The following is an 11,400-nucleotide window of genomic DNA, read 5'->3' as shown; positions in this document are numbered from 1 at the left end:
GTCGAGAGATGCTTATTGCTGAAGAAGTTCTTTCTCATTCTACAAAGTACAACGTTGTTTATCGTTGAAACTTGATTAGACATGAATAAATATGAAGGACAAAGCAGTCTTAACTTGGTTTGAGTTAATAAATTCGTTTCATAGGAGAATCCGAATTCGTGCATAACTCATAAAATAGAGCTTATTTTCGGATTCCTGAAGAATGAGTCTGGTTCTTTCTCATAATACAAAGTTTGTTGTTTATTGTTGAAACTTCATCAGAAGTGAAGAAATAAATGAATGCCTATCAACAAATGTGGGATCTAAACTCTAGTGCTTCCTCTAAAATAATTTCCTTTCTCAATTTAGAAATGTGTGTGTGTAAGTCACAACACCCGTGACACCAAAACGGCTTTCTTTTCTCTACACTCTGCACTATGAGCACACACACCAAATCAGAAAGGCTTTTTTCTCTCTTTTCTACATTATGGACTGTGGGGACACAAAACCGCTCTCTCTCTTTTTTTTTTTTATCGTGTGCCAGGGCGTTGTCTCACGTATTAGATTATGCTTAAGATACGAATGGGTTTATCAGTCACATCAGAATCCATACATACTGATCCTCCCGTAATAAAATGGTCGGATCTTATCAAACACACTTTGTTTCTTGTGACAATCAAGTCAGCGAAACAGCGTATACACGTCAAGACACTGAATCAAGTTTGCCACAAGAACTCATAAGTTTGGCAGTATTGCTCTGCCGTCAGCAATCATACACCCATTTTATTTTCGTGAGACATGTGCAAGCACCTGTTCATCTACTGTTCTATCACTATGAATTAGTGATCTATTATCAATAAGGATACTTCTACAACTACTATCAAAGTATGTCCAGACTTCTTATGTTGTCAGTTGCTATATATGAATAAGTGGGTAGCTACTGACAAGCATTAAGCATGTCACACAGCCCAAACATATAACATTTCAGGACACACCACACAGTTAACAACCACAGTGAAGCGTGTCAAAGCCCAAACATGTAACATTCAACAGGACACTTACACAACACATTCAAATCAAACAGTCAGACAACATACAAGAACATATACCCCAGCCGGCATTGCTCCCTGCCTATTTTCGTACAGCACACTATGTGTGCGCACACCTTTATTCACAAACTCTTCAACTTATACTCTTTTACCGAAGCTGCTACAGCTCGATTGGCCGAATACCCTTTGATCCTATTTCGGTGAATTTGACATCTGCCTTACATATAACAGATTAGCGGTTTAGCAGTTTTAATTTAGTTTGAGTGAAGGAATTCATTTTATAGCAAAATCCGAAATCGTGAAGAACTCATGAAAGTAAGCTTATTCTCGGATTCCTGAAACTTTAGATTTGCTCTTTCTTTTACTGCAAAGTACAACGTTGTTTTTTTTGTTTAAATCTTTCTAGACATGGTAAATATTAAGGACAAAGCAGTTTTCACATAGTTTGAGTGAAGGAATTCATTTTATAGATAAAATCCCAAGAGTCTGCTGAGAAAAGAGAGTGAATGCGAAGTAGACTTTAACACGGCTATGGGAGCGAGCCGAGTGTGGGCTAACCGGGAGAATTGCTTGAAAGAAACGCGACACCGAATGAGCGATCAGAACAAAGCCTCAATACGGGATTCTCGTGGTGTTTTTGTTGCTGCCTTGTCTTTTGCACAGAGTAAAAGACAAGGCAGCCATCGAATAGGGCCCGATTGTTCCTAGTTGGTCAGCCGAGGAGCAAGGGGGGGGGGGAGCAAGCGTCTCAACCAAGCAAAGCTCACCATGGGGAAGGTGGCTATGCCAACTAGCCTGATGCCCTGCTCCCGCAGTGACGGATAATCGTACTCTGGTTTCTCTTCATAACGTACAAGTCTTTCGCCTTTTACTAAAGATTTCTGTGGAGAGCAGCACTAATGAGTTGTTTCTATTTTTGGCAGGCTTTACCTTTGCGGGTGAAGCCCTTTCTGTCTGTGCAAAAGAAATCTTCTTACTGTGCAGAGTGACTTCTCTGAGTAGAGTCGCCTTACTTGTTGCGACTGTGCCGATGTTCGAAGCTGGAGTGCAAAGTTGTTGCTTGAATGGTGCTTGCTGGAGCGTGCGGGAGTGCAAAGTTATACCATTTAAAAGGGCTGAAGAGTGCTCAGTGCAGCGGGTGGGCGACACTCTGGCCACCTTGAAAACCGAGGTTACATCCACTACCAGGGGCAGCCCAAGTTCTGCCGCAAGTGTGGTGAGCATGGGCACCTGGTTGAGGCTTGTACCAAGGTGTTATGTGGGAAGAGCAGAGAAATTGGGCAAACTTTTGGAGAGTGTCCAAATGGCAGGAAATGTAATCTCTGTGGAGAATTAAATCACCTCTTCAGAGATTGCCCTAAATCTTTTGCCAACAAATTAAAGACGGTAAAGCCACAGTCAAGCCAACAAAGAGAAGGACCAAAGGGGGCAGTTGGTGAACAAAGTGAAGAGGTTGACCCAATAAATTCAAACTTCCCGCCAAAAGCTTGGATTGGAAGTGAGGAGCAAAAAGGGGAGGGGTCTGTAGAGGCCTCACCACTCAGTGTTGAAGTCTGTGAGAATTCACAGGCAGAGGGTGGAGCTACGCTAAATGAGGAGGAAGAGCAGACAGGTGAGTCTAGTGAAGATACTCACCTCCCCGAAGGTCAACAGCCAAAGAGGACGGCATCTGAGCCTCTGATTCCCCAGTTGTATCAGAGAAGAGGGGAAGGGTTAGGTCCCTTTCAGACAGTTCTTCAGTGGAAGAACCTAGAGTCTTCCCCTCCGACTCACCAAATGAGGTCTCCTTTTTAACTTCAGCTCTGCAATCAACCCCCAGGGACTCAAAGTTAAATGCAACATTGCGTCAGAGGCCAACACCGAGAGTCCGAAAAGGAAATATAGATCACCCTACTCACTTTTCACCTAAAGAAATGAAGGAAGAGCTAGTTTCCCAAGAAATAACCTGTGTGTAATTTGTTTTGATAACTTAGAAAAACGAAAATGACATACCTACTTTCCTTTATGCTTTTAATGGTTCTCACCTTCTCAACACTAAATGTGAGAAGTGTGAAATCAAAGACAAGAGCCCAGAGTATTTTATCCTTCTTAGACTCCATAAAATCAGATGTGTTTTTAATACAAGAATGTGGACTACCTTTTTTAAAAAACCATAGACAATGGGAGGAAATGTGGCCCCATTTATCGATATGGAGTGGCTCAAATCAAAATAAAAATGATGGTGTGGCCATTCTAATTAAAAATCCGCATGTTATGGTGAAAGGTAGCACAGTGGTGAGAGACGGACGGGCACTTTTAGCACACTTGAATTTTATGGGGCAAGACTTTAACCTCTTAAATATTTATGGGTTCAATGGAAAAAATGAAAGGTATGACCTTTTAGAAGATATACAGCTTTACATGCTAGGGCAAGTACCTTTAGTTGTAGGAGGGGATTTTAACTGTATCTTGAGCAGGAAAGATAGAAAAAGAGCAGGGGTAGATTTTAAAGTGGATAAGACTTCGATTTTACTTCAGGGCATATGCAGGGATTTTAAGCTTACTGACTGTTTTAAAACCATGCATCCCAGAGAGGAGGGCTTCACCTGGTTTAGTCATGATGGCACCAGAGCCTCTCGCATTGATTATTTCTTTACTAGAGATTGCCCACCCACTGATGTTAGATTAACCCCTGTTTTCTTTTCAGACCACCTTATGCTCTCCTGCACCCTTTCACCCCCTTCTGGTGTGACGGTAGGAAGTGGTCTGTGGAAACTCAACTGTTCCCTGTTGGAGGATGAAATCATAGTCAGTCAGTACAGGGAATGTTATAAAGAGTGGCAGACCCTTCAAGACCTCTACGAAACACATGCACAATGGTGGGAAATGGTGAAGGAAACGACCCAGACTTTTTTTAAACAGCAAGGTAAACGTAAAAAAAGGAAAGAGAATAGATGTATGATGGGACTACATAAACGCTTACAGCGCTACTTTAAACTAAATCAGTGTGGCATAGACTTTAAAGAAGAAATCAAAGATGTCAAAAAGGAAATGTCAGTTTCAGCAGAAATAAAGAGTAAAGGAATTTTTGTAAGAAGCAGGGAGCAGGAAATTGAGGAAGGTGAAAAATAAAGAAAGTTATAAATAAAAAGGAGTGTATTCAAAATCTAAAAAGAGAAGATGGGTTTTTAACAAAATCCACACAAGAGATGATTGAAACTGTACATACCTTTTATAGTAACATGTACAAAGAGAAACCAGTGCACTTGGAAACATCGGCAGAAATCTTAAAATTCGTTGACAAAACCGTAAAAGAGAATGCACACTTGACACAGAATTTTACTGCTTTAGAGTTAAAAAAATGCCTAACAGGTTTTAAGAGAAGTCGAGCTCTGGGTTTAGACGGGCTTCCTGCAGAATTCTATCTGACCTATTGGGACCTTTTATCATCAGACATTTTAGATGTTTTTAAAGATTTTGAAAAACTCGACCGACTGCCTGACAGTTTTAGAGTGGGAATAGTGACTCTACTTTATAAAAAAAATGATAAGACTGACCTAAAGAATTGGAGGCCCATCACACTTTTAAACTTTGACTGTAAACTTTTTAGCAAGGTTTTAGCGACACGGATGTCCTCTGTTTTAGAGGAGGTAATTCACCCAGACCAAACTTGTGCCATCTCAGGGAGACAACTCACCGACAGCCTCGTACTGATTCGAGACATCATTGATTACGCTAGAGACAGAAACACCCGGCTTGTCATCTTAAATTTAGACTTTGAAAAAGCATTTGATCGGGTCTCGCATCAATATCTCTTTCAGGTGTTGCAGCCATCGAAAAGGGCCCGATTGTTCCTACTTGGTGAGCTTTGCTTGGTTGAGACGCTTGCCCCCCCCCCCCCCCCCCTGCTCCTCGGCTGACCAAGTAGAAACAATCTATTCGATGGCTGCCTTGTCTTTTACTCTGTGCAAAAGACAAGGCAGCCACAAACACCACGGGAACACCGTATTGAGGCTTTGTTCTGACCACTCATTCGGTGTCGCGTTTCTTTCAAGCAATTCTCCCGGTTAGCCCGCACTCGGCTCGCTCCCAGAGCCGTGTTAAAGTCCACTTCGCATTCACTCTCTTTTCTCAGCAGATTAAAAGAAAGTTTCATCTTGGGCTCCCTGAAACTTCCATCCTGCACCGCTGTTTGCTTTTTCACAAGAGCAGAGGAGAGCGCACCGTTCCCAGCGGCACTGCAGTACCGGGTCGAGGCTTGGAGTGAACGGAGCAAGCTTCTTTTTCAACTCCTATTCTTAAAAATCCATTTAATATGTTGTCCTCGTATAGAGGACATATTAAACTGATAAGAACAGATACTACACTTGATCTTAGCCAAAAGGCCGAGAAGCGATAACTGTCCACTGTTTCAGGTCCGAGGGCCCTTGCTGGCACAATGCGCACTTGTAGCAGTGTTCTTTTTATGGCCATAGGTGGCCAGAGTGTCACGTTGCACCTCCGCCCACCCGCTGCACTGAGCACTCTTCAGCCCTTTTAAATGGTATAACTTTGCACTCCCGCATGCTCCAGCAAGCACCATTCAAGCAACAACTTTGCACTCCAGCTTCGAACATCGGCACAGTCGCAACAAGTAAGGCGACTCTACTCAGAGAAGTCACTCTGCAAAGTAGCAAGATTTCTTTTGCACAGACAGAAAGGGCTTCACCCGCAAAGGTAAAGCCTGCCAATAATAGAAACAACTCATTAGTGCTGCTCTCCACGGAAGTCTTTAGTAAAAGGCGAAAGACTTGTATGTTATGAAGAGAAACCAGAGTACGATTATCCGTCACTGCGGGAGCAGGGCATCAGGCTAGTTGGTATAGCCACCTTCCCCATGGTGAGCTTTGCTTGGTTGAGACGCTTGCCCCCCCCCCCCCCCCTTGCTCCTCGGCTGACCAAGTAGGAACAATCGGGCCCTATTTGATGGCTGCCTTGTCTTTTACTCTATGCAAAAGACAAGGCAGCAACAAAAACACCACGAGAATCCCGTATTGAGGCTTTGTTCTGACCGCTCATTCGGTGTCGCGTTTCTTTCAAGCAATTCTCCCGGTTAGCCCACACTCGGCTCGCTCCCATAGCCGTGTTAAAGTCTACTTCGCATTCACTCTCTTTTCTCAGCAGACTCTTGGGATTTTATCTATAAAATGAATTCCTTCACTCAAACTATGTGAAAACTGCTTTGTCCTTAATATTTACCATGTCTAGAAAGATTTAAACAAAAAAAACAACGTTGTACTTTGCAGTAAAAGAAAGAGCAAATCTAAAGTTTCAGGAATCCGAGAATAAGCTTACTTTCATGAGTTCTTCACGATTTCGGATTTTGCTATAAAATGAATTCCTTCACTCAAACTAAATTAAAACTGCTAAACCGCTAATCTGTTATATGTAAGGCAGATGTCAAATTCACCGAAATAGGATCAAAGGGTATTCGGCCAATCGAGTTGTAGCAGCTTCGGTAAAAGAGTATAAGTTGAAGAGTTTGTGAATAAAGGTGTGCGCACACATAGTGTGCTGTACGAAAATAGGCAGGGAGCAATGCCGGCTGGGGTATATGTTCTTGTATGTTGTCTGCCTGTTTGATTTGAATGTGTTGTGTAAGTGTCCTGTTGAATGTTACATGTTTGGGCTTTGACACGCTTCACTGTGGTTGTTAACTGTGTGGTGTGTCCTGAAATGTTATATGTTTGGGCTGTGTGACATGCTTAATGCTTGTCAGTAGCTACCCACTTATTCATATATAGCAACTGACAACATAAGAAGTCTGGACATACTTTGATAGTAGTTGTAGAAGTATCCTTATTGATAATAGATCACTAATTCATAGTGATAGAACAGTAGATGAACAGGTGCTTGCACATGTCTCACGAAAATAAAATGGGTGTATGATTGCTGACGGCAGAGCAATACTGCCAAACTTATGAGTTCTTGTGGCAAACTTGATTCAGTGTCTTGACGTGTATACGCTGTTTCGCTGACTTGATTGTCACAAGAAACAAAGTGTGTTTGATAAGATCCGACCATTTTATTACGGGAGGATCAGTATGTATGGATTCTGATGTGACTGATAAACCCATTCGTATCTTAAGCATAATCTAATACGTGAGACAACGCCCTGGCACACAATAAAAAAAAAAAAGAGAGAGAGCGGTTTTGTGTCCCCACAGTCCATAATGTAGAAAAGAGAGAAAAAAGCCTTTCTGATTTGGTGTGTGTGCTCATAGTGCAGAGTGTAGAGAAAAGAAAGCCGTTTTGGTGTCACGGGTGTTATGACTTACACACACACATTTCTAAATTGAAAAAGGAAATTATTTTAGAGGAAGCACTAGAGTTTAGATCCCACATTTGTTGATAGGCATTCATTTATTTCTTCACTTCTGATGAAGTTTCAACAATAAACAACAAACTTTGTATTATGAGAAAGAACCAGACTCATTCTTCAGGAATCCGAAAATAAGCTCTATTTTATGAGTTATGAGCATCTCTCGACATATGACGAAATACAGATTTTGCTATAAAATTAATTCCTTCTATCAGCCTGACTTAAAACTGTTTGTCCTCCTTATTTATCCACTTCAAATCAAGTTTCAACAATTAAAAAAAATTTGTAGTTTGAGAAAGAACAACTTAATCTTCAGCAATCAGTATAAAAAGAGGTGCAAATGCCAACCATACATACCTAAAAGGTGGAGCGGAAGTATTCAGCTGCAAGTAGGAGTGAATGTTCGACCATAATTTGTAAAAAGCGGGTAAGAAAAGGTTCGAATGCCCGACTATATATTAACAAAAGCGGGAGGAGAGGTCTTCGGATGAGAGTGGGTGAGAATTTCCAACCATAATCTATAAAATACGGTGAAAAAAAATATGTGAATGCCTCATAGAACACTAAAAGCGGAAGCGTTTGGCTGCAAGAAGGTGTGAATGTCCGACTATATTTGGTGAAAAGCAGATGAAGCAAGGTCTGAATGCCCAACCTTACATCATCAAAAGCGAGATCAGAGGTGTTCGGCTGCAAGAAGGCCATAGTTTGCCAAAAGCGGGTAAGGTGCGAATGACCGACTAAATATCAACAAAAGTGGGGGCGGAGGTCTTCGGATGGAAGTGGGTGTGAATATCCCACCATACAAGTATGGTGGAGAGGAAGCTGTGAATGGCCGACCATAGTAAAAGGCGGGTGAGAGAAGGTGCGAATGTCAAACCATACATAATCAAAACAGGGAGCGGAGGTGTTCTGCTGTAAGAAGGTGTGAATGTCCAACCATAGTTGGTAAAAAGCGGGTAAGAAAAGGTTAAAATACCCGACTGTACACAATCAATAGCGGGAGCGGAGTTGTTCGGCTACTAAAAGGTGTGAAAGTCCGACCATGGTTTGTAAAAAGCGGGTAAGAAAAGGTGCGAATGCCCGACAATGTATGATCAAAAGAGGGAGTGGAGGTTTTCGGCTGCAAGAAGGTCTGAATGTCCAACCATAATTTGTAAAAACCGGGGAAGAAAAGGCTCGAAAGCCCGACTATACACCATCAAAAGTGGGAGCGGAGGTGTTCAGCTGCAAGACGGTCTGAATGTCCATCAATAATTGCTAGAAAACATGAAAGAAAATTTTCGAATATCAAACTGCACGAATGCCTAACCATACATCATCAAAAGAGGGAGCGGAGGTGTTCCGCTGTAAGACGGTGTGAATGTCCGACCATAGATGGTAAAAAGCGGGTAATAAAAGGTTAAATTACCCGACTGTACACAATCAAAAGAGGGAGCGGAGTTGTTCAGCTAAGAGAAGGTGTGAAAGTCCGACCTTGGTTTGTAAAAAGCGGGTAAGAAAAGGTTCGTATGCCCGAATATACACCATCAAGAGCGGAAGCGGAGGTGTTCGGCTGCAAGATATTGTGAACGTCCGACCAAAGTTTGTAAAAAGCAGTTAAGAAAAGGTTCGAATATCTAACCAAACATAATCAAAAGCGGGAGCAGAGCTGTTCGACTGGAAGTAGGTGTGAATGTCAGATCATAATTTGCAAAAAGCTGATGAGAAAGGGTGAGAATGCCCGACTATACACCATCAAATGCGGTAGCGGAGTTGTTCGGCTGTGAGTAGGTGTGAATCTCCAACCATAATTGCTGAAAAATGTGTTAGAAAAGGTAAAAATGCCGGTCCATACATCATCAAAATCGGGAGAGGTGGTGTTCAGCTGCAAGAAGGTCTAAATGTCCATCAATAATTGCTAGAAAACATGAAAGAAAATTTTCGAAAATCAAACCACACATGATCATAAGTGGGAGAGGAGGTGTTCAGCTGCAAGAAGGTGTGAATGTCCACCCATAATACCTGAAAAATGGGTAAAAAAAAGGAGCGAATGCCCAACCATACATCATCAAAAGCAGGAGTGCATGTGTTCGGCTACAAGAAGGTGTGAACGTCCAACCAAAGTTTGTAAAAAGCAGTTAAGAAAAGGTTTGAATATCCAACCATACATAATCAAAAGCGGGAGCAGAGCTGTTCGACTGCAAGTAGGTGTGGATGTCAGATCATAATTTGCAAAAAGCTGATGAGAAAGGGTGAGAATGCCCGACTATACACCATCAAATGCGGTAGCGGAGTTGTTCGGCTGTGAGTAGGTGTGAATCTCCAACCATAATTGCTGAAAAATGTGTTAGAAAAGGTAAAAATGCCGGTCCATACATAATCAAAATCGGGAGAGGTGGTGTTCAGCTGCAAGAAGGTCTAAATGTCCATCAATAATTGCTAGAAAACATGAAAGAAAATTTTCGAAAATCAAACCACACATGATCATAAGTGGGAGAGGAGGTGTTCAGCTGCAAGAAGGTGTGAATGTCCACCCATAATACCTGGAAAATGGGTAAAAAAAAGGTGCCAATGCCCAACCATACATCATCAAAAGCAGGAGTGCATGTGTTCGGCTACAAGAAGGTGTGAACGTCCAACCAAAGTTTGTAAAAAGCAGTTAAGAAAAGGTTCGAATATCCAACCATACATAATCAAAAGCGGGAGCAGAGCTGTTCGACTGCAAATAGGGGTGAATGTCAGATCATAATTTGGAAAAAGCTGATGAGAAAGGGTGAGAATGCCCGACTATACACCATCAAATGCGGGAGCGGAGTTGTTCGGCTTTGAGTAGGTGTGAATCTCCGACCATAATTGCTGAAAAATGTGTTAGAAAAGGTAAGAATGCCGGTCCATACATCATCAAAAGCGAGAGAGGTTGTGTTCGGCTGCAAGTAGGTGTGAATGTCCAGCCATAATTACTCACAAACGGGTAAGAAAAGGTAGTATTGCCAGACCATATATGATCAAAACAGGGAGCAGAGGTGGTTCAGCTGCAAGAAGGTTTGAATGTCCGACTAAAGTTCAAATATATTAACAAAAGCGGGGGGAGAGGTCTTCGGATGAGAGTGGTTGAAAATTTCCAACCATAATGTATAAAATGCGGTGAAAAAAAGGTGTGATAGAACACTAAAAGGTGGAGCGGAAGTGTTCGGCTGCAAGAAGGTGTGAATGTCCGACTATATTTGGTGAAAAGCAGGTGAAGCAAGGTCTGAATGTCCAACCTTACATCATCAAAAGCGAGATCAGAGGTGTTTGGCTGCAAGAAGGCCATAGTTTGCCAAAAGCGGGTAAGGTGCGAATGACCGACTAAATATCAACAAAAGTGGGGGCGGAGGTCTTCGGATGCAGGTGGGTGTGAATATCCCACCATACAAGTATGGTGGAGAGGAAGCTGTGAATGGCCGACCATAGTAAAAGGCGAGTGAGAGAAGGTGCGAATGTCAAACCTTACATAATCAAAACAGGGAGCGGAGGTGTTCTGCTGTAAGAAGGTGTGAATGTCCAACCATAGTTGGTAAAAAGCGGGTAAGAAAAGGTTAAAATACCCGACTGTACACAATCAATAGCGGGAGCGGATTAGTTCGGCTACTAAAAGGTGTGAAAGTCCGACCATGGTTTGTAAAAAGCGGGTAAGAAAAGGTGCGAATGTCCGACAATGTATGATCAAAAGAGGGAGTGGAGGTTTTTGGCTGCAAGAAGGTCTGAATGTCCAACCATAATTTGTAAAAACCGGGGAGGAAAAGGCTCGAAAGCCCGACTATACACCATCAAAAGTGGGAGCGGAGGTGTTCAGCTGCAAGACGGTCTGAATGTCCATCAATAATTGCTAGAAAACATGAAAGAAAATTTTCGAATATCAAACTGCACATGATCATAAGCGGGAGAGGAGGTGTTCAGCTGCAAGAAGGTGTGAATGTCTACCCATAATTACTGAAAAATGGGTAAGAAAAGGTGCGAATGCCTAACCATACATCATCAAAAGAGGGAGCGGAGGTGTTCCGCTGTAAGACG

The 11,400-nt window shown here is 42.3% G+C and overlaps 3 non-coding genes across 3 annotated transcripts; 1 reads left to right on the top strand and 2 right to left on the bottom strand.

The window, feature by feature from the left end:
• The first annotated feature begins 1,855 nt into the window (after nucleotides 1-1,855).
• Nucleotides 1,856-1,969, top strand: LOC140310637 (U5 spliceosomal RNA). The gene has a single exon (XR_011916689.1). It is a non-coding gene; the product is annotated as a U5 spliceosomal RNA (small nuclear RNA).
• A 3,251-nt stretch (nucleotides 1,970-5,220) lies between these two features.
• On the bottom strand, nucleotides 5,221-5,404 carry LOC140310415 (U2 spliceosomal RNA). Its single transcript, XR_011916489.1, has one exon. It is a non-coding gene; the product is annotated as a U2 spliceosomal RNA (small nuclear RNA).
• A 308-nt stretch (nucleotides 5,405-5,712) lies between these two features.
• LOC140310557 (U5 spliceosomal RNA) lies at nucleotides 5,713-5,826 on the bottom strand. The gene has a single exon (XR_011916615.1). It is a non-coding gene; the product is annotated as a U5 spliceosomal RNA (small nuclear RNA).
• Nucleotides 5,827-11,400: the final 5,574 nt, after the last annotated feature.

This window comes from Leuresthes tenuis, unplaced genomic scaffold (assembly GCF_036924035.1).
Source record: "Leuresthes tenuis unplaced genomic scaffold, fLeuTen1.0.hap1 SCAF_6, whole genome shotgun sequence".
Lineage (NCBI taxonomy): Eukaryota > Metazoa > Chordata > Actinopteri > Atheriniformes > Atherinopsidae > Leuresthes > Leuresthes tenuis.
Note: the sequence above shows the minus strand (reverse complement) of the source record. Positions and strands in the feature narration are given on the sequence as shown.